General features: G+C 40.4%; 2 long non-coding RNA genes across 2 annotated transcripts in view; one reads left to right on the top strand and one right to left on the bottom strand.

Annotated features, from left to right (window-relative positions):
- The window catches only part of LOC145529042 (uncharacterized), a 52,270-nt gene that overhangs the window by 2,678 nt on the left and 24,163 nt on the right, over window positions 1-25,429 (top strand). The gene's annotated exons all lie outside the window — the stretch shown is intronic.
- Window positions 1,016-19,564, bottom strand: LOC145529040 (uncharacterized). Its single transcript, XR_014070860.1, has 2 exons — window positions 19,362-19,564; window positions 1,016-5,197 (listed from the first exon to the last, which is right to left on the bottom strand). It is a non-coding gene; the product is annotated as an uncharacterized LOC145529040 (long non-coding RNA).

Genomic DNA, 25,429 nt, shown 5'->3' with positions numbered 1-25,429 from the left:
CCAAGGCTCGGCCAATAATTGCCACAACAGGAAGCCACCTCTGCAAGATCGAATGTGTGCCTGCAAGACCATTTGGCTGGGGGAATGGGCTTAGCCAAGGAGATGGGACTTGCCCTTGGACTTCCTAAGGATGGGGAAAGGCATTGTTCCTTTCAGCTGCTAAACTGTAAGATCTACGGCCAACAATAGCTACACAATTTCCTGGTAGTTACGCTTTTTGAGGCATTTATATGGGAGGATGGGATACTCTGTCCTGGGAACCCACTTCGACAGAGACAGTTATACATGGAGAACTGGGGTTCCTCTGGGCCTTGTGTTTCAGGGTTCAGTCTCCTGTTTTTGGTGGACAGGAATTGTGCTGGAATGCAGTTCCCTGGAATGGAGGCGGCCTACATATCACTCTGTCTTTAATCAGCTAGATAAATTGAAAAAATGCAGAAAATTAATTTGCCTTCCTCTAAAGCTTTTTAATCTTCAACTTTTCTTATTTTATTTTCAAATAGTTTGGAATTTCATAAAACTTTTATTTTTAACTTAATTTTTTAAAACATTTTGAAATAATTGTAAATCACAGGAAACCTCAAAAAATAGTACAGAGAGATCCTCTCACACAGTTTCCCCCACAGGTAAGTTCTTGTATGAATAGGACACAATATCATGATCAAGATAAGGTAATGACGTTCCCTACTTCATTCTGGAGGTGTGTAATTTGTATCTTCTTTCTCTTTATCTCTGTCAGTCTTAACAGAAGCCTGTCAATTCTGTTGAAGTGTTCAAAGTACCAGCTTTTTGTTTTACTGATTTTCTCTATTGTTTCTCTGTTTTCATTTTCATTGATTTCTGCTTTCATATTTCTTTTTTTTTCCTGCTTGCTTTATGCTCATCTGTTCATTTTCTAATTTCTTGAGGTAGGAGCTTATTATTGATTTGAGAACTATTTACCTCAATTCACTTAGTGTTATAAATTTCCCTCAGCATAGCTTAGCTGCATTCAACAAATTTTGACATGTTGTACTTTTATTTTTTTTCAGTTCTATGTATTTTTAAAATTTCCTCTGAGTCTTCCACTTCCATCTATGGATTATTTAAGAGAGTGTTGTTTAATTTCCAAGTTTGGGGAGATTTTCCTCATATCTTTCTGTTACTGACTTCTAGTTTGATTTCTTTATGGTTGGAAGATATAGTCTGCATGATTTTGATTCTTTTAAGTTTGTTGAGATTTGCTTTATGACCCAGGATATACATTCAGCCCTCCATTTCCTTAGGTTCTACATCTGGAAATTCAACCAATCATGGATCAAAAATATTTGAGAAAAAGAAAAAAATTCCAGAAAGTTCCAAAAAGTAAACCTTGAGTTTGCTACATGGGCTGACAACTATTTACAAAAAGTTTACATTGTGTTGGGTATTATACGTGAACCGTGAACTTCCAGATGTTCAAGCTGGTTTTAGAAAAGGCAGAGGAACCAGAGATCAAATTGCCAATATCCACTGGATCATCGAAAAAGCAAGAGAGTTCCAGAAAAACATCTATTTCTGCTTTATTGACTATGCCAAAGCCTTTGACTGCGTGGATCACAATAAACTGTGGAAAATTCTGAAAGAGATGGGAATACCAGACCATCTGACCTGTCTCTTGCGAAACCTGTATGCAGGTCAGGAAGCAACAGTTAGAACTGGACATGGAACAACAGACTGGTTCCAAATAGGAAAAGGAGTATGTCAAGGCTGTATAATGTCACCCTGCTTATTTAACTTATATGCAGAGTACATCATGAAAAATGCTGGGCTGGAAGAAACACAAGCTGGAATCAAGATTGCCGGGAGAAATATCAATAACCTCAGATATGTGGATGACACCACCCTTATGGCAGAAAGTGAAGAAGAACTAAAGAGCCTCTTGATGAAGGTGAAAGAAGAGAGTGGAAAAGTTGGCTTAAAGCTCAACGTTCAGAAAACTAAGATCATGGCATCTGGTCCCATCACTTCATGGGAAATAGATGGGGAAACAGTGGAAACAGTCAGACTTTATTTTTTTGGGCTCCAGAATCACTGCTGATGGTGACTGCAGCCATGAAATTAAAAGACGCTTACTCCTTGGAAGGAATATTATGGCCAACCTAGATAGCATATTTAAAAGCAGAGACATTACTTTGCCAACAAAAGTCCGTCTAGTCAAGGCTATGGTTTTTCCAGTGGTCATGTATGGATGTGAAAGTTGGACAGTGAAGAAAGCTGAGCGCCGAAGAATTGATGCTTTTGAACTGTGGTGTTGGAGAAGACTCTTGAGAGTCCCTTGGACTGCAAGGAGATCCAATCAATCCATCCTAAAAGAGATCAATCCTGGGTGTTCATTGGAAGGTCTGATGTTGAGGCTGAAACTCAAATACTTTGGCCACCTCATGCAAAGTGTTGACTCATTGGAAAAGACCCTAATGCTGGGTAGGATTGGGGGCAAGAGGACAAGGGGACGACAGAGGATGAGATGGTTGGATGGCATCACCGACTCGATGGACATGCGTTTGGGTAGACTCCGGGAGTTGGTGATGGACAGAGAGGCCTGGCGTGCTGCAATTCATGGGGTCTCAAAGAGTCGGACATGACTGAGCGACTGAACTGAACTGAACTGGGTATTATAAGTAACCTATGGATGAGTTACTTTATATGGGAGGCTGTTCTAGGTTATATGCAAATACTTCACAATTTTATATAAGGGACTTGAGCATCCTTTGATACTGGTATCTGCTGTGTAGGGGTGGGGGAATCCCAGAACCAATCCCCCAATTATAGACTATAGGCTACCTTGGTGGATGTGCCACCACGTTATATCCTGATAAACTCATTGTAAGTTGAAAATATCATAAGTGGAAAATCCATTTAATACATCTGATCTGCTGAACAACATACCTTGGCTTAGCCCAACTTAAATGTGCTCAGAATATTTACATTATCATACAGTCAGGCAAAATGATCTAACATAAATCCTGTTATATAGTAAAGGGTCAAATATCTCATGTAAGTTATTGAATACTATACCAAAAGTAAAAAACAGAATTATTGTTAAGTATAGGCTGTTACCCTCAGGAGTGTGTGGCTCACTGCCACCACCTAGTATCATGAGAGAGTGTTGTAATGCACATCACTAGCCCAGGAAAAGATCGAAATTCAAAGTTTGAAGTACAGTTTCTACCAAATACGTATAGTTTCTGCACCATGGTAAAGTGAAAAAAAAAAGAAAAGTAAGTCAGAGGAACTTTCCTGGTGATCTAGTGGTTGAGAATCTGTCTTGCAATGCAGGGGATGCGAGGGAAGTAAGATCCTGTATGCCATGTGCAACTGAGCCCTTGAGCTACAACCACTGAGCCCATAAGCTACGACTAGAGAGTCCGTGTGCCACAAGGAAAGATCCCTCACTCTGCAACTAAAACTTGAAGCAGCCAAATAAATAGATAAATAAATATACTTTTAAATTGTAAGTCAAACTATTGTAAGTCAGGGGGCATCTGTATTCTGTCCATATTGATCATTATGTTATTATTTATCATTATATTTTGTAGATATCTATTGCATGCGTGCATCCTAATAAGTCACCTCAGTCATGTCTGTCTCTTTGAGACCCTGTGAACTGTAGCCCACCAGGCTCCTCTGTCCATGTGGATTCTCCAGGCAAGAATACTGGGGTGGGTTGCCATGCCCTCCTCCAGGGGATCTTCCCGACCCAGGGATGGAACCAGTGTCTCTTACTTCTCCTGCATTGGCAGGCAGATTCCTTAGCACTAGCACCATCTGGGAAGCCCAGATATTTATTAGGTCCCATTGACGGATAGTGTTTTTTTTTTCTTAAGTATGTATTTATCTATTTGACTGTGTCAGGTTTCAGTTACCACATGTGGGATCTATTTCCCTGACCAGGGATTGAACCCGGGCTCCCTGCATTGGGAGGATGGAGTCGTAACCACTGGACCACCAGGGAAGTTGTTCAGTTTTTCATTATTCTTGAACATTTTCTGTCTGGTAGTTCTATTATTAATGCTATAACCTCTGATGGTCTTTCCTCTTTACACATGCTCTTGATATTCCACTTAGCTTGATTTTACCACATACACATTTTGTGTAGGGCTAGAGACACCTATTAGAATTATCTGGGAGCTTTAAAAGATGCTGATCCTGGGCCACATTTCCGATCAATCAGAATCGCCAGGAATGAGTCCTGGGCATTAATCCTTTTAGAAAACTCTCCAGGTGACTCTATTGTCCAGCTATGGTTGAGGACCACCAGGTAAAGTTTCCACAGCGTGATGCAACCCGAGCCTCCCGGGTGACTGACCTACGTGGAGACACACACTTAAAAGCGGTGTCTGCAGCGGCCCTGTCCAGTGAGCTGAGATGCTGGGTATGGTCTGCTTCTGCAGTGTCTAATGGAGTAGCATGAGCCACCTATGGCTACTGAGGACTTGAAATGTGGTGAGACTGAATAACTGAAGCTTTAATTTTATTTTAAGTAGCTTAAATTTAATTAGCCACAGGTGGCTAGTGGCAACCACATTGAATAGGTAGTTCTGGATTCATAAGACATTTTCTGTCTTGTTTTACCAGAAAAAGAAATGTATTTTTACCCATAATTTCTGATAAATGATTCTAAGTGAAAAATCTCAGTTAAAATGTAGTTTTTTTTTCATAATGAATAGTACATTTATCAGCAAAACACATGAACTAATGTTTTTCCTGTCTGTGAAGTGAGACCTTAAGAAATAGTTCAAAGCACCTCTTTGATGACAAAGTTGCACTGCTGAAAAATATTTCTAAATGATGCTGCTAACAAATAACACTTGTACCAGAAAATAAACTTACATTTTCTTTCAAGTACTTATGTGTTATCTGTGGCTTTTAAAGCAGACTCCCAGTATCCCAGTGGTACTGTTACTCTCTCCACTTAGTAAGGTTGTTAGTTACCATGAGTGCAATTGTAACAGTAAAAAGATTCAAATTCAAATGTGTTGGATCCAAAGAATGCTTACAATTACATACAAGCCGTAGTCAAGGTGGAGTAAAATGCACACATCTTGGCTTCTCAGTGTTTGCAGCAAGATGGATGTATTTATAAAGTGAGCCAGCCCATGAATTCTTCACCAGGGAGTAATTCCTCAGACAATGATTTATCATAGCTAGGCTGGGCAAAAGTGTCTTGATGATAAGTCTGAAATAGATAATTTTACATACCAAATGTCAGGCAATGGGAAAACAGTGTTCTCTTCATTTTGAAGCATTTATTCATCCTCTGGTTATTTATTTATTTATTTATTTTTTTAGTTTTTTCACTGTCTTCCTTCTTTTTTTTTTTATTTATTTTAGTTGGGAGCTAATTACTTTACAATATTGTAGTAGTTTTTGCAATTTTTGGTAATGGAATAAAACTAGAAAGAGGAGGAGAGCTATCATAAGTTTATCTAGAAAAGGGGCTTCAAAGGTTCAGTTATGCAAAATTAGTAAGTTCTGGAAAACCATTATATAGCATTGTGCCTACAGCTAACTTTCACTTTTCACTTTCATGAATTGGAGAAGGAAATGGCAACCCACTCCAGTGTTCTTGCCTGGAATATCCCAGGGACAGGGGAGCCTGGTGGGCTGCCGTCTATGGGGTCGCACAGAGTCGAACACGACTGAAGCGACTTAGCAGCAGCAGCAGCAGCAGCTACAGCTAACAATACTATGTTGTACACTTAAACTCTGCTAAAAGAGTAGTCCTTAAGTGTTATTAACACAAAAACTTATAATGGTATTAAAAGAACAAAAGAAGAAGTGATGGGTATGTTTATGGCCTTTATAGCCATAACCTGTGGCTATGGTTTCACAGGTGTATCCTATCTCCAAATTCATCCAGTTGTATACAGTAAATATGTATAGCTTTTTATATGTCAATTATTCTTCAGTAAAATGGTTTAAAAACAAAATAAAATTACAGGAAAAAGGCTATAATGAAAATTATTGCTTTGATTCTTCTTTCTAAAAACATTTCTGAGAAACTGAAATAATAAATATAGTATGAAAACTGGATATAATGTTTCCATATTTTGTCACTTAATAGAAAATACACTGCCACATTAACAGTGCATTTAAATTTGGCAGAAAATGTTGGGGAAAAAAGTCCTTGATGGAAAGATTATGAATTCCTCCTTTCCACGTACACTTCAGCTCTAAGAACTGAGACCTTTAATTTTCAGTCAGGCCCATTTAAGTCCTGAGAAGATCCTAACCAATCCTCCGTCTGTATAAACAGGCTCTTCATTAGTTGGTTAAATATGAAACCAGTATGCAGTCAAAAAAGTCTGATGCATGCATTGAGAGAAATACCCAGACGAGTGGGGAGAAGAGCTCTCCTGCACTAGTTAAGTCCTAGTTTTCCTCTGTTCTGGTGGAACTTACCTTGTTCTCGCCAGCTCCCACCTCTCCTCCCACAACTGTGGCTGCACTTTTCCCTGCTTCTAAAGGTGCACAAATCCAGCTCCAAATTCTAAGCTGACCATAGAGCCCTGGTGCCGTCCCACTGGGGAGCTGGACAAAATCATGAAGAGCACTTGATTTTATGATAGCCAGCTAGATAACAAGGTGAAAAGTATTTCTAAGTGAATGTTGTTGTTGTTAAATCACTAGGTCTTATCCGACGCTTTGCAACCCCTTGGACTGTAGCATGCCAGGCTTCTCTGTCCTCTACTATCTCCCAGAGTTTGTTCAAATTCACGTTCACTGAGTTGATAATGCTATTTAGCCATCTCATCCTCTGCCACCCCTTTCTCCTTTTGCCTCCAGTCTTTCTCAGCAGCAAGGTCTTTTCCAGTGAGTAGGCTCTTCACATCACATGGCCAAAATATTGGGAAAGATTAAGAGTTTTCTCCAGCACCACTTGGCTTTCCTGGTAGCTCAGTTGGTAAAGAATCTGCCTGCAATGCAAGAGACCCCGGTTCAATTCCTGGATCAGGAAGATCCCCTGAGGAAGGGATAGGCTACCCACTTCAGTATTCTTGGGCTTCCCTTGTGGCTCAGCTGGTAAAGAGTCTGCCTGCAATGCAAGATACCTGGGTTTGATCCCTGGGTTTGGAAGATCCCCTGGAGAAGGGAAAGGCTACCCACTCCAGTATTCTGGCCTGGAGAATTCCATGGGATGTATAGTCCATGGGGTTGCAAAGAGTCCCACACTACTGAGTGACTTTCACTTTCACTTCCAGCACAATTCAAAAGTCTCAATTCTTCAGCATTCAGCCTTCTTTATGGTCCTACTCTCACATCGATACATAACCACTGGAAAAACCATAGCTTTGACTAGATGGACCTTTGTAGGCAAAGTGAATATTCTAGGTGAATAGTCATATGATGTTTTCATCTCATTATTTTAAAGCTTTTAAGACATACTCTCTTCTGTCTTCAATTAAACTAAATCTGTAGCTCTGGCCCACATCTCTTTCTTAAGCTCCTGATACATATTCACAACTTGCATTCATGGTTCAAAGCTTGCTCAGTACATCCAAACCCAGATTCATGACACTTTCTGTTCAAACTTATTCCTGTCCCTTATACCCAGTGCTGATTACTGATTTCATCATTGATCCTGCCACTCAAACTTGGAATCTTAGAATTGTTTGTGACTTTTGTTTCTTAATCACCCTTATCAAATTTATTAGATGTTGGGTATTGCATGGATATTTTTATTTTTAACTAGCACTTCAGGGATCATCACACAGAGTTCGGGGCCTTCTTTGAGAAATACTTCCTGCTCCCTAGAGAGGAAACCTCCATTCTGCATGTGCTTTATTTTTACCGACTCATCCCTTGGTCTGTAAGTATGCTCAAATTTTCCCCACTAAAAAGAGAATCCTTGCTCAGCCTCTTTCCTCTGTATTCTTTTATAGCCAAGATCTCTTGAAAAAATAAGCCCATGTTGAGTCTATTTCTTCACCCTCATTCACTCTTCGGTTCTCTGAAATCCGGTATGTGTCCCCACCACTTCACACATACTTTTGTTTCCCTTAAAACAAACAACGCAAACCCAAACCTAAACTCTCTAATGAAGGCCGCAGAGTCCTGCATGACTTAGTCTGCTACCCTTCCTTGTACAGCTCTGTCTTGTTTCCCATCATTTATTGCCCTACAGTCCTGGGCTTTCTTACAGTTTCTTGACGTTCAGAGCTCCGTGCTGCCTCAGGGCCTTTGCACTGCTGCTGTCTGGACCATGATGCCCTCTCCCTGCTTCCTCCTCCCAGCTTGTCACTTGGATATCAGAGCAAGACCTTCCCTGCCTGTCCACTTGGTTCCCGGGGTCCTGGTAGAAGTGAAGAGTTTCTGGGTTTGAGGGTTTCGACTTGCAGCATCCCTGCATGTGCTGCCCTGGCTCCCAAGTGCAGTAATTACCAGATTCTCATTTTTGCTGCATTTACCTTTCCTTCTTAAGGGATGTAAATCTACTAGCAATAAAAGCATCCAACAGGGTAATAATGTATACAACATACATTCTCAGTATTCCTAACAATGTTAAATGTCCATGGGACTTAACTTCTATTTTGAAGGGACCCTTTAAAAAGTCATTTTTTTTTTTAAAGCTCAGCCTATCTAGATACCTAAAGTGCATACACACACAGCCCACAACAAAAACTTTAACAAATCATTAGATCTGCCCCTCAAGATGCTTTCTTAGCAGATGAGACATTCTGGGTGAGGCTGGGCACTTTGTTGTTTCATTATTCAGGACTGTTTTGAAATGTAATACAAATGAAACAGAAATAAGACATATTCAAAAGAGGAAAGTAAACAACTGCTATTGCTAAACAAGGCTAGAAAACCTGTAAGAATCACCCTCCTGAAACTATTTTAATAGACTGGTTGGATATGAAATAAAATAAGTATTAAAAAACAGATAACATGGCTTTCTTACTATATGCTTACAGTTATCATCCTATAATGCTGAAAAGATAGAGGAACTCAAGGCATACACAAGTCAATTCTTAGTTAGTCTTTGGTGCTTTTTGCAGTTTTCAGTACCACTGCTAACTCAATCCAGGCCCTTCATACATTTTATCTGAATTACTGGTAATGAACTGTTCCCATTGCTAAGATCTAGTAGCTGATCAGATGAGGAGAAAGGATTGTTCATAAATGTACTGAACATCATTGCTCTGTAATAAGCCTTGTGTTAGATGCCTGGACTGGAGTGAAAAGACCTAGTGCTACCCAAGGACACACAGAGAAAGAGGTGGGAAGATCTCAGATTTGCTGATGCGAATAGAAATAGGATTCATAGAGTAAGAAAAAGTTTGGGGGAAAGGTGGTGAGTTCAGACTTGGACACCAAGGACTTGCATTTCCAAAGAGCAATCCAGAGGGTGATACTCAATAAACAATTGGGAGCAAGGGACTGGATCAAAGATACAGACCAGAATCTGAGAGGGACTCAGAGCCAGGCCCAAAACTGTTACTGAAGTTCTGATAATTGGTCCTAGTTCCCTAAGGAAATTCACACACGAAAGGGGGAAATTCTTGAGAACAGAACTTGAATATGAGGTGGAATCTGTAGGAAGAAATAAAACAGTAGAGAAGAAGCCAAGGTCATCAGGAAACTTGTGAGAGCCAAGAACGTGCCCAGGAAACAGGGCCAGGGAGCCTCAGCAGCAGGTGAGGCAGCAAGGCCAGAGAACGCTTTGTGTTGTGATGAGAGATATTGAGAACAGCTGTTCATCAGAGGGAGGTGGGGGGGTAGGGGAAACTCTCTGCTGAGGGCTCAGGAGTCATAGTTGGAGGAGTGGAGGCTGCAAGGGCCCTGATCTGGAGGATGTTGGTGGTAGATGGAAGGGGAGGATGTGAGGGTGAGACTGATGATGCTGGAAGATGGTGGGGGATTTCCACATGGAAGCTGGCCTGCAAAGGAAAGCAAGGAGAAAGACTAGGGAAGATGAGAATATATGGGGTGAGATGGAGAGAAGAGAAGAGGGGGAAGGCTTTCCTTGGGCGTCTTCAATCATTTTACAAAACTAGGAGGACAGGCACTTTGATAAAAGTGGAAGGGGCAGAGATGTCATTGGGGGCTTGAACCACATGATTGGAGCAGTCGCTTTAGACAAGAAAAGATGAACAAAGCTGTGAAGGTCCTCCGAGGGTCAAATTATAGTTAGCACACATTTTGAAAATCAAAACAGCAGAGCCTTATGACTTCCTCCAGAAATTCTTAGACAAGAAAAGGATGGTAGGCTGGAAAAGCAGCAGCTGTAGGATTTGAAAAGTCTGCTGATTTAAAATGACCTAGACTGGGGAGATAAGTGACAGCAAAAAAGGCAAGAAGAACCAGGGGAACAAGAAAGGTTTTAAGGACAGGAGACTAGGAGACAAAAATCTCTGTCTCTTTGGGAGGAGACACGCCATTTCAAGAGCCAATGATGCTTCCCTTTCTCTCTTATCTGCTTGTCCATTCCTCCTCTTGGGTGCTGGTGGCAAGCAGGTTGCAGCTACAATCAGCTTAGAGAAGCCCATATTCCTGGGGGTGGTCTCCCTGGGATGCCTGGGTCTCCCTTGTTTTATATCAGTGTCTGTACTGCAAGAGAGCATACTGCCCTAATTAAGGAGTGGGGACTGAATAAACCATATCCATAATGACTGTCAATGTTATAATAATAAAATAACGAATGCATAAAAGCAATTAATAACAATCGAATCCTGCTAGGGATAGTCTTGTACCATAGTTACATATACACCAAGTCACTGATCTAACTTGTTTAACTCCTGAAGAGTTTAAGTGGCCTGAGGGGAAACATACCTTCTGCCTGTCCCGAAAGTTATATTTATGTCCCTGCTGCCTACAGTTTAATTCAGAAGGTTATAATTAGCCACAAAGATGTGGCTGAACAAACAGTGTCAGTCCTTCTGTTGTTTCCTGTGCCAGGAATGGAGCCAGCAGCCCTGAAAGACCTGTAAAAGCAGCTCTGGTGCCTGGTGCAGCTTTGGCTTTAAATCCTTATTCTCAGCCCTGCCTCCCTGCTGTCTTGGCTCTCTCTCTCTCTGTTCTTTCCTTCTCTCTTGGCTTGCCAAATTTGGGCTTAGTCAGGGCTGCGGTGGTAACACTGAAGCTTTTAAAGAGCCAGCTCATGCTGACTCGGAACCAAAGGGCCAGATCAGCACCGAACCTAGAACGGAGGGGAAAAGGGGACAAACCCTGGGCTCAGACCCACCTCCTGGAGCCTAGATGCCTGACAGCGGAGGGCAGGGACAATGAGAAAGGTGTGAACTCCCAAGAGGGAGACACCTTGTAAATAAGAAGGGCTTTATTGTCGGGGAGGGGAGTGGGAGTAGGGAGCAAGGAGGGGGTGGGGGTGGTGGGGATTCATAATTATAGGCTCACATGCAATTTATTATAAGAAATAATACCGAGAGACTTCCATATACATTTTCCCAGTTTTCCTCAGTGATAAGATTTTTGCAGTTATAGTATATCACAGCCAGGATATTGACACTGATAAAGTCCACCATCTAGTTCAGATTCCCTGGTTTTACTTGTACTCATTTGTGTATATGTTTGGTGGTGGTGGTGGTGCTTTAGTCTCTAGGTTGTGTCTGACTCTTTGTGACCCCATGGATTGTAGCCGGCCAGGCTCCTCTGTCCATGGAATTCTCCAGACAAGAATACTAGAGTGGGCTGCCATTTCCTTCTCCAGGCAATCTTCTAGACTCTGGGGTTGAACCTGGGTCTCCTGCATTGCAGGTAGTTTCTTTACCACTGAGTCACCAGGGAAGCCTGTGTGTGTGTGAGTGTGTGTGTGTGTTTGGTTCTATGCACTTGAACCACTGTACGTGTATAGGTTTGTGCATACACCATGACAGCCAAGATACCAAATGCCTCATCATCACTAGAATCCCCTATGTTGCATGTTTATAATCACATTCTCCACCATCACCCCTGTTTCCCCATCTCTTTTGCCAGCCCCTAAGCCCTGGTAACCACTGCTGCTCTCCATTTCTAAAATTTTGTCATTTCAAAACAATTATGTAAATGGAATCATATGGTATGTGAAATAAGATATTGTTTTTTTTTTCATCACGCATAATTCTCTTGAGATCCATGCAAGTCATTGTGAATATACATAATTTGCTCCTTTTAATTGCTGAAGAGTTATCCAGGGTATGGATAAACTAGTTTCTTTCATCATTCACCCTGGGCTATATATAATCATTCAAGATACCTGTGTTATATTTAAATGAGTCTCTTCAAGGCAACATATAAAGCGATTATGCTATTTTTATGTATTCTGCCAACTTCTGTCTTTTTAATGCTGTATTTAAACCATTTACACTGAAGGTAAATATTTATATGTTGATGCCTGAGTCAGCCATTTTATTACTAGTTTTATGTTTGTTTCTCTGGTTCTTGTTCCTTTACTTCTTTTCTAGTCTTCCTAGCGTTACCTGAACAATTTTTTAAAATTCTATCTTGATTTAATTACAGTGTTTTTGAGTATATTTCTTTGTATAGTTTTTTTTTAAGTCATTGATCTGGCTATTACAATAGAAATATGTGACTTATCACAGTCCACTACTATCAACATGGTACTTTGTGTTAACCATGGAGTTTCATGTCTCTTAACTTTCTCTTTGTTAAAATTTCATTGGCTTGAATATCAGGTAATGTTAACTTTTTTATTTCAGCTATCAAACTTGCTTTACAAATCCATTATATAACCCACTTACAGTGAACCCAGAATAGTTCACTGTACATACACATTTCTGCTATTTCTGTAGTCCCTTCTTTCCTGATGCTCCAAGATCCCCTCTTTCATCAGTGCCTTTCTGTTTGATTAATTACTTCAGCTAGCCTTAGAGGGTAGGTCTGCTTATCAACAAATTCTTTTTGCTTTCTTTCATCAGAGAATTTCTTTATTTTCTTTTAGTTCCTGAAGGATAGTGTTCCCAGATATAATTTGTGGTCAAATTGTTTTCCTTTCAATGCTTGAAAAAGGTGCCACTTTCTTTTGGCTCATAGTTTTTCAATGAATAAAAAATACCAGTTGGTATAAAATATATAAAAAATAAATATAATAAAAAATACCAGTTGGTATAGACCTTTGGAGGACAATTTATTAATAGCAGTACCTATTACATTTTAGCTGCGCTTACCCTCTGACCCCAATGCTTCTTCTAGGTGTTGTTTATCCTGTGGCATGTCATTCATAGCTGTATCCCCCCTGTAGAGAGTCTGGGAAATGTACCAAGTGTGTATATGTGTGTGTGTGTGTATATAAAAAAAAAAAAAAAAGAAACTATGAGCCATGCCTTGTAGGGCCACCCAAGACAGATGGGTCATGGTGGAGAGTTCTGACAAAATGTGCTCCACTGGAGAAGGAAATGGCAAATGACTTCAAAATTCTTGCCTTGAGAACCCCATGAACAGTATGGAAAAGCAAAAATATATGACACTTAAAGATGAACTCCCCAGGTCATTTGGTGCCCATATGCTACTGGAGAAGAGTGGAGAAATAGCTCCAAAAATAATGAAGACGCTGGGCCAAAGCAAAAACAATGCCCAGTTGTGAATGTGACTGGTGATCGAAGAAAAGTCTGATGCTATAAAGAGCAATATTGCATAGGAACCTGGAATGTTAGGTCCATGAATCAAGGTAAAGTGAAAGTGGTCAAACAGGAGATGGCAAGAGTGACCATTGATGTATTTAGGAATTAGTGAACTAAAATGGACCCAGAATGGGCAAATTTAATTCAGATGACCATTATATCTACTACTGTGGGCAAGAATCCTTTAGAAGAAATAGAGTAGTCCTTATAGTAAACAAAAGAGTCCGAAGCACAGTACTTGGATGAAATCTCAAAAATGACAGAATGATCTCCTTTCTTTTGCTAGGCAATCCATTCAATATCACAGTAATCCAGTCTATGCCCACCACTAATGCCTAAGAAGCTGAAGTTGAATGGTTCTATGAAGACTTACAAGACCTTCTTCAGTTCAGTTGCTCAGTTGTGTCCGACTCTTTGTGACCCCATGAATCGCAGCATGCCAGGCCTCCTTGTCCATCACCAACTCTCGGAGTCTACCCAAACCCATGTCCATCGAGTTAGCGATGCCATCCAACCATCTCATCCTCTGTCGCCCCCTTCTCCTCCTGCCCCTAATCCTTCCCAGCATTAGGGTCTTTTCCAATGAGTCAACTCTTTGCATGAGGTGGCCAAAGTATTGGAGTTTCAGCTTCAACATCAGTCCTTCCAACGAACACCCAGGACTGATCTCGTTTAGGTTGGACTGGGTGGATCTCCTTGCAGTCCAAGGGACTCTCAAAGAGTCTTCTCCAACACCACAGTTCAACAGCATCAATTCTTCGGTGCTCAGCTTTCTTCACCATCCAACTCTCACATCCATACATGACCACTGGAAAAAACATAGCCTTGACTAGACGGACTTTTGTCGGTAAAGTTATGTCTCTGCTTTTCAATATGCTATCTAGGTTGTTCATAACCTTCCTTCCAAGGAGTAAGCGTCTTTTAATTTCATGGCTGCAATAACCATCAGCAGTGATTTTGGAGCCCAAAAAAATAAAGTCTGACACTGTTCCCACTGTTTCCCCATCTACTTCCCATGAAGTGATGGGACCAGATGCCATGATCTTAGTTTTCTGAACGTTGAGCTTTAAGCCAACTTTTCCACTCTCTTCTTTTACTTTCATCAAGAGGCTCTTTAGTTCTTCTTCACTTTCTGCCATAAGGGTGGTGTCATCTGCATATCTGAGGTTATTGATATTTGTCCAAGCAATCTTGATTCCAGCTTGTGCTTCTTCCAGCCCAGCATTTCTCCTGATGTACTCTGCATATACTGTACAAAAAAGATCTTCATGACCCAGATAATCACGATGGTGTGATCACTCACCTAGAGCCAGACATCCTGGAATGCGAAGTCAAGTGGGCCTTAGAAAGCATCACTACATACAAAGCTAGTGGAGGTGATGGAATTCAAGTTGAGCTGTTTCAAATCCTCAAAGATGATGCTGTGAAAGTGCTGCACTCGATATGCCAGCAAATCTGGAAAACGCAGCAGTGGCCGCAGGACTGGAAAAGGTCAGTTTTCATTCCAATCCCAAAGAAAGGCAATGCCAAAGAATGTTCAAACTACTACACAATTGCATTCATCTCACACGCTAGTAAAGTAATGCTCAAAATTCTCCAAGCCAGGCTTCAGCAATACGTGAACCGTGAAATTCCAGATGTTCAAACTGGTAGAGGAACCAGAGATCAAATTCCCAACATCCGCTGGATCATCGAAAAAGCAAGAGAATTCCAGAAAAACATCTATTTCTGCTTTATTGACTACGCCAAAGCCTTTGACTGTGTGGATCACAATAAACTGTGGAAAATTCTTCAAGAGATGGGAATACGAGACCATCTGACCTGTCTTTTGAGAAACCTGTATGCAGGTCAGGAAGCAACAGTTAGAACTGGACATGAAACAACAGACTGGTTCCAAATAGGAAAAGGAGTACGTCAAGGCTGTATATTGTCACCCTGCTTATTTAACTTATATGCAGAGTACATCATGAGAAATTAGACCTTCTAGAAGAAACCAAAAAAAAAAAAAGAAATTCAAAAAAAGATGTCCTTTTCATTATAGGGGATTGGAATGCAAAAGTAGGAAGTCAAGGGATATCTGGAGTAACAGGCAAGTTTGGCCTTGGAATACAAAACAAAGTGGGGTAAAGGCTAAAAGAGTTTTGCCAAGAGAACACAGTGGTCATAGCAAACACCCTCTTGCAACAATGCAAGAGATGACTCTACACATGGACATCACCAGAAGGTCAATAGTGAAATCAGATTGATTATATTCTTTGCAGCCAAAGATGGAGAAGCTCTATACAGTCAGAAAAAACAAGACTAGGAGCTGACTGTGGCTAGATCACAAACTCCTTATTGCAAAATTCAGACTTAAATTGAAGAAAGTAGGAAAAACCACTGGACCATTCATGTATGACCTAAATCAAATCCCTTACAATTATACAGTGAAATTGACAAACAGGTTCAAGGCATTAGATCTGATAGACAGAGTGCCTGAAGAACTATGGACAGAGGTTTGTGACATTGTGCAGGAGGTGGTGATCAAAACCATCCCAAAGAAGAAGAAATGAAAAAGGCGGCATGGTTGTCTGAGGAGGCCTTACAAACAGCTGAGAAAAGAAGAGAAGCGAAAGGCAAAGGAGAAAAGAAAAAATATAGCCATTTGAATGCAAAGTTCCAAAGAATAGCAAGGAGAGATAAGAAAGACTTCCTCCGTGATCAGTGCAAAGAACTAAAGGAAAACAATAGAATGGGAAAGACTAGAGATCTCTTCAAGAAAATTAGAGATACTGAGGGAACATATCATGCAAAGATGAGGACAGAAATGATATGGACCTAAAAGAAGAGGAAGATATTGAGAAGACGTGGCAAGAATACACAGAAGAACCATACAAAAAAGATCTTAATGACCCAGAAAACCATGATGGTGTGATCACTCACCTAGAGCCAGACATCCTCGAATGTGAAGTCAAGGGAGCCTTAGGAAGCATCACTACGAATAAAGCTAGTGGAGATGATGGAATTCCAGTTGAGCTATTTCAAGTTCTAAAAGATGATGCTGTGAAAGTGCTGCACTCAATATGCCAGCAAATTTGGAAAACTCAGCAGTGGCCACAGGACTGGAAAAGGTCAGTTTTCATTCCAATCCCAAAGAAAGTTAATGCCAAAGAATGTTCAAACTACCGCACAATTGCACTCATCTCACATGGTAGCAAAGTAGTATTCAAAGTTCTCCAAGTGAAGCTTCAACAGTCTGTGAACCAAGAACTTCCAGATGTTCAAGCTGAATTTAGAAAAGACAGAGGAATCAGAGATCAAATTGTGAACATACGCTGGATCATAGCAAAAGCAAGAGAATTCCAGTAAACTTCTATGTCTGCTTCATTGACTATGCCAAAGCTCTGACTGTGTTTATCACAACAAACTGTGGAAAATTCTTGAAATGAGAATGCCAGACCACCTGACCTGCCTCCTGAGAAACCTATGCAGGTCAAGAAGTAAAAGTTAGAACTGGACATGGAACAACAGACTGGTTCCAAATCGGGAAAGGAGTACATCAAGGCTGTATATTGTCACCCTACTTATTTAACTTACATGCAGAGTACCTCATGTGAAATGGCAGACTGGATGAAGCACAGGCTGGAATCAAGATTGCCAGGAGAAATATCAATAACCTCAGATATGCAGGTGACACCACCCTTATGGCAGAAAGTGAAGAGGAACTAAAGAGCATCTTGATGAAAGTGAAAGAGGAGAGTGAAAAAGCTGGCTTGAAATTCAGCATTCTAAAAACTAAGATCATGGCATCTGGTCCCATCACTTCATGGCAAATAGGAGAAACAATGGAAACAGTGACATAATTTATTTTCTTAGGCTCCAAAATCACTGCAGACGGTGACTACAGGTCCTGAAATTAAAAGACACTTGCTCTTTGGAAGAAAAGCTATGACCAACCTAGACAGCATATTAAAAAGCAGAGACATTACTTTACCAACAAAGGTCCTTAAAGTCAATGCTATGGTTTTTCCAGCAGTCATTATGGATGTGAGAGTTGGACCATAAAGAAAGCTGAGCTCTGAAGAATTGATGCTTTTGAATGGTGGTGTTGGAGAAGACTCTTGAGAGTCCTTTGGACTGCAAAGAGATCCAACCAATCCAACCTAAAGGAAATCAGTCCTGAATATTCATTGGAAGGACTGATGCTGAAGCTGAAACTCCAATACTTTGACTACCTGATTTGAAGAACTGACTCATTGGAAAAGACCCTGATGCTGGGAAAGTTTGAAAGCAGGAGGAGAAGGGGACGACAGAGAATGAGATGGTTGGATGGCATCACTGGCTCAATGGACGTGAGTTTGAGCAAACTCTGGGAGTTGCTGATGGACAGGGAAGCCTGGTGTGCTGCAATCCATGAGGTTGCAAAAAGTCAGACATGACTGAGCAAATGAACTGAATTGAATTGAACTGATTTCAGGAGATTCAACTGTCATTTATACCATTTTCTCTCCAGGTAACAACACATCATTTCTCTTTAGCTTCTTTCAAGATACTTTTTTCCTTTTTCTTCTACATGGGTTTCTTACAGATGATCCTGTTTGTGATCCACTCAGCTTCTTGAGTCTGTAGGTTGTTATGTGTCAGTAAATTTGGGAAATTTTTAGTTATTACTTCTTCATTTGCTCTTTCAACTCCACTCTCTTTCTCCTCTTTTTCTGGTACCCCAATCACAGAAGGGGCTTTTGATGAGGCACAGTGGTAAAGAATCCACCTGCCATGCTAAAGATGCAAGATATGTGGGTTCAGTCCCTGGGTCAGGAAGATCCCCTGGAATAGGAAATGGCTACCCACTGCAGTATTCTTGCCTGGAAAATCTCATGGACAGGGGAACCTAGTGGGCTACAACCCATGGGTCACAAAGAGTCAGACAGGACTGAACACACACACACACACACAAGTTTTAAAAAACTTTCTGCTATTTTATTTTTCAGTTTTCCAATTTTTATTTGGTTCTGTTTTGTAATTCCTATTTATGTGCTGATTTTTGTAATTGCTTTTGTTACTGATTCTTGAAGCATTTTTATAACAACTATTTTAAAATCCTTCTTGGATGATTCCAACATCTTACTCATTTCAGTGTCAATGTCAGTTCATTGTCATTTGTCACTCAAGTTGTGATTTTCCTAGTTCTTGGCCTGACAGATGACTTTTTATTATTGTACCTTGGGCACTTTATCTATAGTGTTAGGAGACTCGGGGTCCTATTAAAAACTAATTTTAGTAGGCAGTCGCCCTGTCTAGGTTTAGCATTCAAGTTCTGGCTTAGTTTTCCAACCTGTGGTTCCAAATCAGTTATATTTTAATCTCTGGTCTCTTGATGTATCTGCTGGTGCTGGGACTCCCGCTACAACTTAGTGCTGTCTCAGGGAGTGGACTAGGACTCCCCAGCTTGGGCCACCAAGTGTCTCGGAGGATAGGATGGGGTGCAGGCATATGAGGACAAAGGAGCTTCCTGGGCAGGGCCACTTGCGGTGATGACAGCCCTCTTCTGGTTCTGCCCACTCACCAGGTTTGCGGGCAAGTCTCTGAAGAATGGGGTCTCTTGTTTGTATTTCCCTGGCTGTAAACCTGTGGGAAAAGCTACGCCTGGCTGTAGTTGGACAGCTGAAGCCCCAGTGCATGTGGCACAGGACCGACTGGGTGACGGTGTGTGTGGTAGGCTGGCTGTATGTTGTTCGCAACATCCAGGCCCGCTTTGAGATTCAACTTATCCCTGTGACTCACCTACTTGATGAGAAGCAAGCAGGAATGATGAATGTCACTTACAGGCGGAAGCTTTGAGAGCCAGGAGGAGCTCGCTTCGTACTCTTCCCTGTCGTGATCACTGATGATGTTTCAGATGGCAGCTGTTCCATCAGCCCACGTCCCAGAGTGGGGATGATGACAGCTCAGAGCAGAGCCCCCGCAGCACTGGGAGGACATGTGATAGTGATGTAAATGAGCAGGAACCTTTGTGTGTCAACTGGGCAGATCTGGGGCATTGTTTGTCACCACCGCATCACCTGGCTTATTCTGCAGTGAATTTTGCTTAAACAAAAAGTTGAGAGAAGAGGAAAATCTTGAGAGCCCTGGAGGGTACTAGAAGTGAATAAAACCATACCTCTTAAATATTACATAAATTAAACATTTTATTAATTTATCTTCTGTTCTTTAGTTTAAAATAAGACATGAAGTTTTGCTCTAGATAAATAAGAATCCGCAACTACATGGCAATGTCTGTATTAGAGTCCCTGAGAGGTCTATGAAGACATTTGCAATATAGTGTGATTTCCAGTCTGAAAATGGAAGAATGATGCTGTTTTCAAGGAATGTTTTATTTCTGTCTCTACCTGCTATGGTCTAAATGTATTTTCCCCCTGCCCCAATTTACATGTTAATTCCAAAAGCTCAATGAGATGGTATTAAGATGTGGGGACTTTGGAGAGGATATTAGGTCATGAAGGCTTTGCGTTAATTGTGACATTAATGCCCTTATAAAAAAGGCCCAAGGGAACTCCCTTTCTTTCTACCATGTGAGGACATAGTAAGAAACTGGAATCTGCAAGACCAGAACCAGAGTGTGAGGGCACCCTGATCTTAGATTTCTAGCCTCCGGAACTCCAGACATTTCAATTGTTTATAAGCCATCCGATGTCTGATATTTTGTTATAGTGACCTAAATGGACTAAGGTACTACTTCAGGGTGGCCTCCAGCCTTGACTCTGGCTTTGTGTTTATCCCCCAATCTTTTCCTCCCATAGCACTTGCATTTCTTTGTCAGACTTCTGCAAAATTCTGTCTCCATCTTATAGTTTGTTTTGGGATCAGCACAGGTCAGTAATGGGATCACTTCAGCTTGTACCAGACCACAAGTACAGCCTCCAGATATAAACAAGGCCATAGGTAGGGAAATTGGATACCATCCTAGAGGAGAGAAATCAAGTTTCCTCTACAAACACTTAGGTAAACCCACAGCATTTATGTTAACGTTAGATGGTGTTTATTAGATTAAACTGGCCTCAAGACATTCTGTAATTGCTCCTAATGTAATTTGTACTGAGGAAAGGAGAGCCTGCTCTTTTTATGATAATGCAGATATACTTTCTGTCAAATTGTGACAAAGGAAACACATCTTTTTACAGTGTTGAATTGGTGAAAGTGAAATCACTTCAAAATGAAATCAGATGACACATGGACCTCTAAATCAGAGAACCACAGGTACCTTGGCCTGTTAAACCCTGGAGCAAACCCCCCAACATGGCTGAAACCAAAGTGCTATTTTCTACATTATGTAGCTTCAAACCCATTATCTTTTCTCTCTTTCTATCTTTATTCTACAGCTGTTGCCACCCACTCTTTATTCTTGAGGTTTCTGTCTCCTCTAAGTCTAGCAATGAAATAAATTCTTTTTTCTGCACCTACTGGTTCTTTTCTGCTGTTCTGATCAAGGCATACTGTAGACTTTTTAATTTTAAGAATTTTATTATCCTCTAGATGGAAATAAAGAGAAATAAAGTGAAAAAATTTTTTAAAAATGTGTGGAAAGTTCAATAGGAAAATTGACTACAGTGTCCCAAGAGAATAGTTCTTATTCTCTAGCTTGCACAAAATGGAGATAGAAGTGGACTTTTTAGTCCCTTTACTCCATTCCCTAGCCAGACTATCGCTCCTTTAGTCCTGAAGGAGAGGCCCTTCAAAATCTCCTCAGCTCATTTTTCTCCATCCATATGTCCATTTTCTTTGTAAATGGTGAACATCTGAGAACATTATTCTGAGAGAAAAAGAGTTATTTCTTTCCCACATTTAAGTCTCTAGGACTTAACCCAGTGCCCAGCAAATACTAGCCACTCTATAACAAACTTTTATTAACTAAAACACGTGCTCTTTGTGAGTCTATTCTCTTACAATTTAACAAATTAAAAATTTACTTCTGGAGTGGTAGAGTGAGGAGTTTTGCAAATGTATCTCCCCAAAGAAGCGATGAGCACAATGACAAAATTTGTCAAAATCAACCTTTAAAATAACTCTTGAAATTAACCAGAGTCTTGCATTAACCTGAGGAGTATTTATGCAGGAAAAACTGCTGAAAATGTGTAAGAGCAGCAGGGCTTTACATTTTGTGATGTAAGCTAAACCTATCTCCCACCACTTAGCTGGGCAGTAAATGTGAAAACCAGCAGCCTTACAACCACAGTAGCTGTCAAAGCCAGAAACTTTGCAGCTACTGGAGGAGGGATACTAGGTTTGGAACTCCTTAAAAAAATCCCATCCTCAGAGTAGTATCACTTTATGGTTTGCCTCACATTTCCCTGGAAAAGTTCCATTTTTCAGAGTATTATTGTTTTTTGACCTGACTTGGAGCTCTATTCCATGGGAAAGCCCTCTTCTCAGGGCATCTGTCAAAAACAAACAGCAGCAAGTATTTAACATTGCAACTACCCAACACTGCAATACAAATTGGGACAAAAATAACCTGGCCAAAACTTAAAAGGAAGATCAAGGTCAGGAAGATAAAGATGTCACAGGGGTCTTAAAAAACTCTCTTCTAGGGGATCCAAAAGGTGCACACGTGTGAAGGCATGTGTGATGCTCAAGAAAGACCTTGAGATCTTTAAGTGAAGGCTAAGGAAGAGTTGTAAACTGCCAGACATTGAAAGAAGACGTTCCCCAACACACACACATGCCTGCATACACGACATTTTGCATACAATATTCCTTGCATACTACAAGGAATACAGAATTTGTAGAATTATTTCATGAAGTCACTAAATTAATGAAGAGCCACAACGAACAGCAAAAATATTTAATTTGGCACATGAGAGGAGAGAATACGATTTTTAGAGTTACCACATTGTGTTATTTTAAATGATCAATTTAAAACAAAAAGTTTCAAAGTCATGCTGGGAAATAAGAAAGTATGACCCATACATGACTAAAACAGTCAATAGAAACCACTCTGAGGAAGCTCCAATGCTGAACTTACTAAGCAAAATCTTTAAAGCAGCTATTACAGATATGCTCAAAAAAATGGAAGAAGCATGTTTGAAGAATGAAAGGAAAGTATGAGAACAATGTCTCACCAAATTTATATCTTATTAAAGAAATAGAAATTATAAAACACAGGATTAAATTGAAGTTCTGTAGCTAAAAAATACATACACTTTTTAATTCATAAAAAGTTAAAATGAAAAAATTCATTAGAGAAATTCATATTCAGGTTTAAGATGACAGGAGAAAGAATCAATAAACTTGAAAAATAGGGCAACTAAAGTTATCCAGTCTGAGTAAAAGAAAGATAAGACAATAGAAAAGAAAATGAACAGAGCTGTGGAAATCCGTAGGAACCATGAAGGACTACTAACATGTCCACAATAGGAGTCCCAGATGGAAGGAAGCAAGAGAAAAAGGTAGAAGAAATATCTGAAAAAATGATGGTCAGAGACTTACAAATTTTAATGAAAAGCACTTATAGATACACCCAAAATATCAAATTAGATAAATGGAAATAAATTGATACCTATACATATTGTAGTCAAGCTGTTAAAAGATAGAGAATTTTGGAGACAGAGAAAAATGATGCATCATATACAGTTCAATTCAGTTCATTTCAGTCGCTCAGTCATGTCCAACTCTTTGGGACCCCATGGGCTGCAGCATGCCAGGCCTCCCTGACCGTCACCAACTCCCGGAGTTTACCCAAACTCATGTCCATTGAGTCGGTGACGCCATCCAGCCATCTCATCCTCTGTCGTCCCCTTCTCCTCTTGCCCTCAATCTTTCCAAGCATTAGGGTCTTTTCCAATGAGTCAGCCCTTCACATCAGGTGGCCAAAGTATTGGAGTTTAAGCTTCAACATCAGTCCTTCCAATGAACACTTCAGGACTGATCTTTCCATGTCCAAGGTAAGAGAAACCCCAGTAAGACGGTAGACGTTGAGAGAGGGCATCAGAGGGCAGAGAGACTGAAATCACAGTCACAGAAAACTAACCAATCTAATCACATGGACCACATCCTTGTCTAACTCAATAAAACTAAGCCATGCCATGTAGGGGCACCCAAGACAGACGGGTCACGGTGAAGAGTTCTGACAAAATGTGGTCCACTGGAGAAGGGCATGGCAAACCACTTCAGTGTTCTTGCCTTGAGAACCCCATGAACAGTATTAAAAGGCAAAAAGATAGGACACTGAAAGATGAACTCCCCAGGTCTGTAGGTGCCCAATACGCTACTGGAGATCAGTGGAGAAATAACTGCAGAAAGAATGAAGAGACGGAGCCAAAGTGAAAACAACACCTAGTTGTGGATGTGACTGGTGATAGAAGCATGGTCCAATGCTGTAAAGAGCAATATTGGACAGGAACCTGGAATGTTAGTTCCATGTATCAAGGCAAACTGGAAGTGATCAAACAGGGGATGGCAAGAGTGAACGTCAACATTTTAGGAATCAGCGAACTAAAATAGACTGGAATGGGTGAATTTAACTCAGATGACCATTATATCTACTACTATGGGCAAGAATCCCTTAGAAGAAATAGAGTAGCCATCATAGTCAACAAAAGAGTCCAAAATGCAGTACTTGGGTGCAAACTCAAAAAGAACAGAATGATCTCTATTCATTTCCAAGGCAAACCATTCAATAGCATGGAAATCCAAGTCTATGCCCCGATCAGTAACACTGAAGAAGCTGAAGTTGAAAGGTTCTATGAAGACCTACAAGACCTTTTAGAACTAACACCCAAAAAACGTGTCCTTTTCATTATAGGGGACTGGAATGCAAAAGTAGGAAGTCAAGAAACACCTGGAGTAACAGGAAAATTAGGCCTTGGAGTACAGAATGAAGCAGGGCAAAGGCTGATAGAGTTTAACCAAGAGAACGCACTGGTCATCACATACAAATGATCCTCAATAAGTTTAATGACAGACTCAGTAAGAAACCAAGGCAGTGAAGTGACATATTCAAAGTGCTGAAAGAAAAAGACTGTCAGTCAAGAATTCCACATACAGGGCTGGGGCAATGGGATGACCCAGAGGGATGGGATGGGGAGAGAGGTGGGAGGGGGGTCCAGGAAGGGGAACACATGTAATCCCATGGCTGATTCATGTCAATGTATGGCAAAAACTACTACAATATTGTAAAGTAATTAGCCCCCAACTAAAATAAATAAATTTATTTAAAGAAAAAAAAAGAATTCCACATACAGCAAAAGTATTTTTCAAAAACAAAGGATAAATTAAGGAAACCATGTGTAAACAAATACTTAGAGAGTTCATCACTAGCGGATTTGCTCTACAAGAGATAAGGAGTCTTTCAGCTAAAATTAAGAAACACTTGATAGTAACTTGAATCCATGTGAATTTGTAACACTCCTTTTCCCATCTAATTTAGAAGACAATATCATGAAGCAACAATTATAAAACTGTATTGATGAGATTATAAGGTAAAAATGTAATTTATATGATAATAATGCAGAAAGAGAGAGAGAATGGGACTATAATGGGGCAAACCTTTGCATGTTATTGAAATTAGGCTGATATTAATATGAATAAGACTGTTTTAAAGTATCAGGTTATTAATCACTTAAAAATAACTAAAACATATGCAGTAAAAAGAACAAGGCAATTTAGATGGCGCACTAGAAAATATATACATATTAATATAAAAGAAGGCAGTAATGAAAGAGTACAGGAACAAAGCCCACATAAAACATATAGAAACCAAAGAGCAAAATGGCAGACATAAATCTTACCCTTTCAGTCAGCTCAGTTCATTCAGATCAGTCACTCAGTCGTGTCCAACCCCAAGGACTGCAGCA

This window comes from Giraffa tippelskirchi, chromosome 12 (genome assembly GCF_054371585.1).
Source record: "Giraffa tippelskirchi isolate mGirTip1 chromosome 12, T2T-mGirTip1v1.2.pri, whole genome shotgun sequence".
Taxonomy (NCBI): Eukaryota; Metazoa; Chordata; class Mammalia; order Artiodactyla; family Giraffidae; genus Giraffa; species Giraffa tippelskirchi.
The sequence above is the reverse complement of the archived record's forward strand: the minus strand, read 5'-3'. Positions and strand labels throughout refer to the sequence as shown.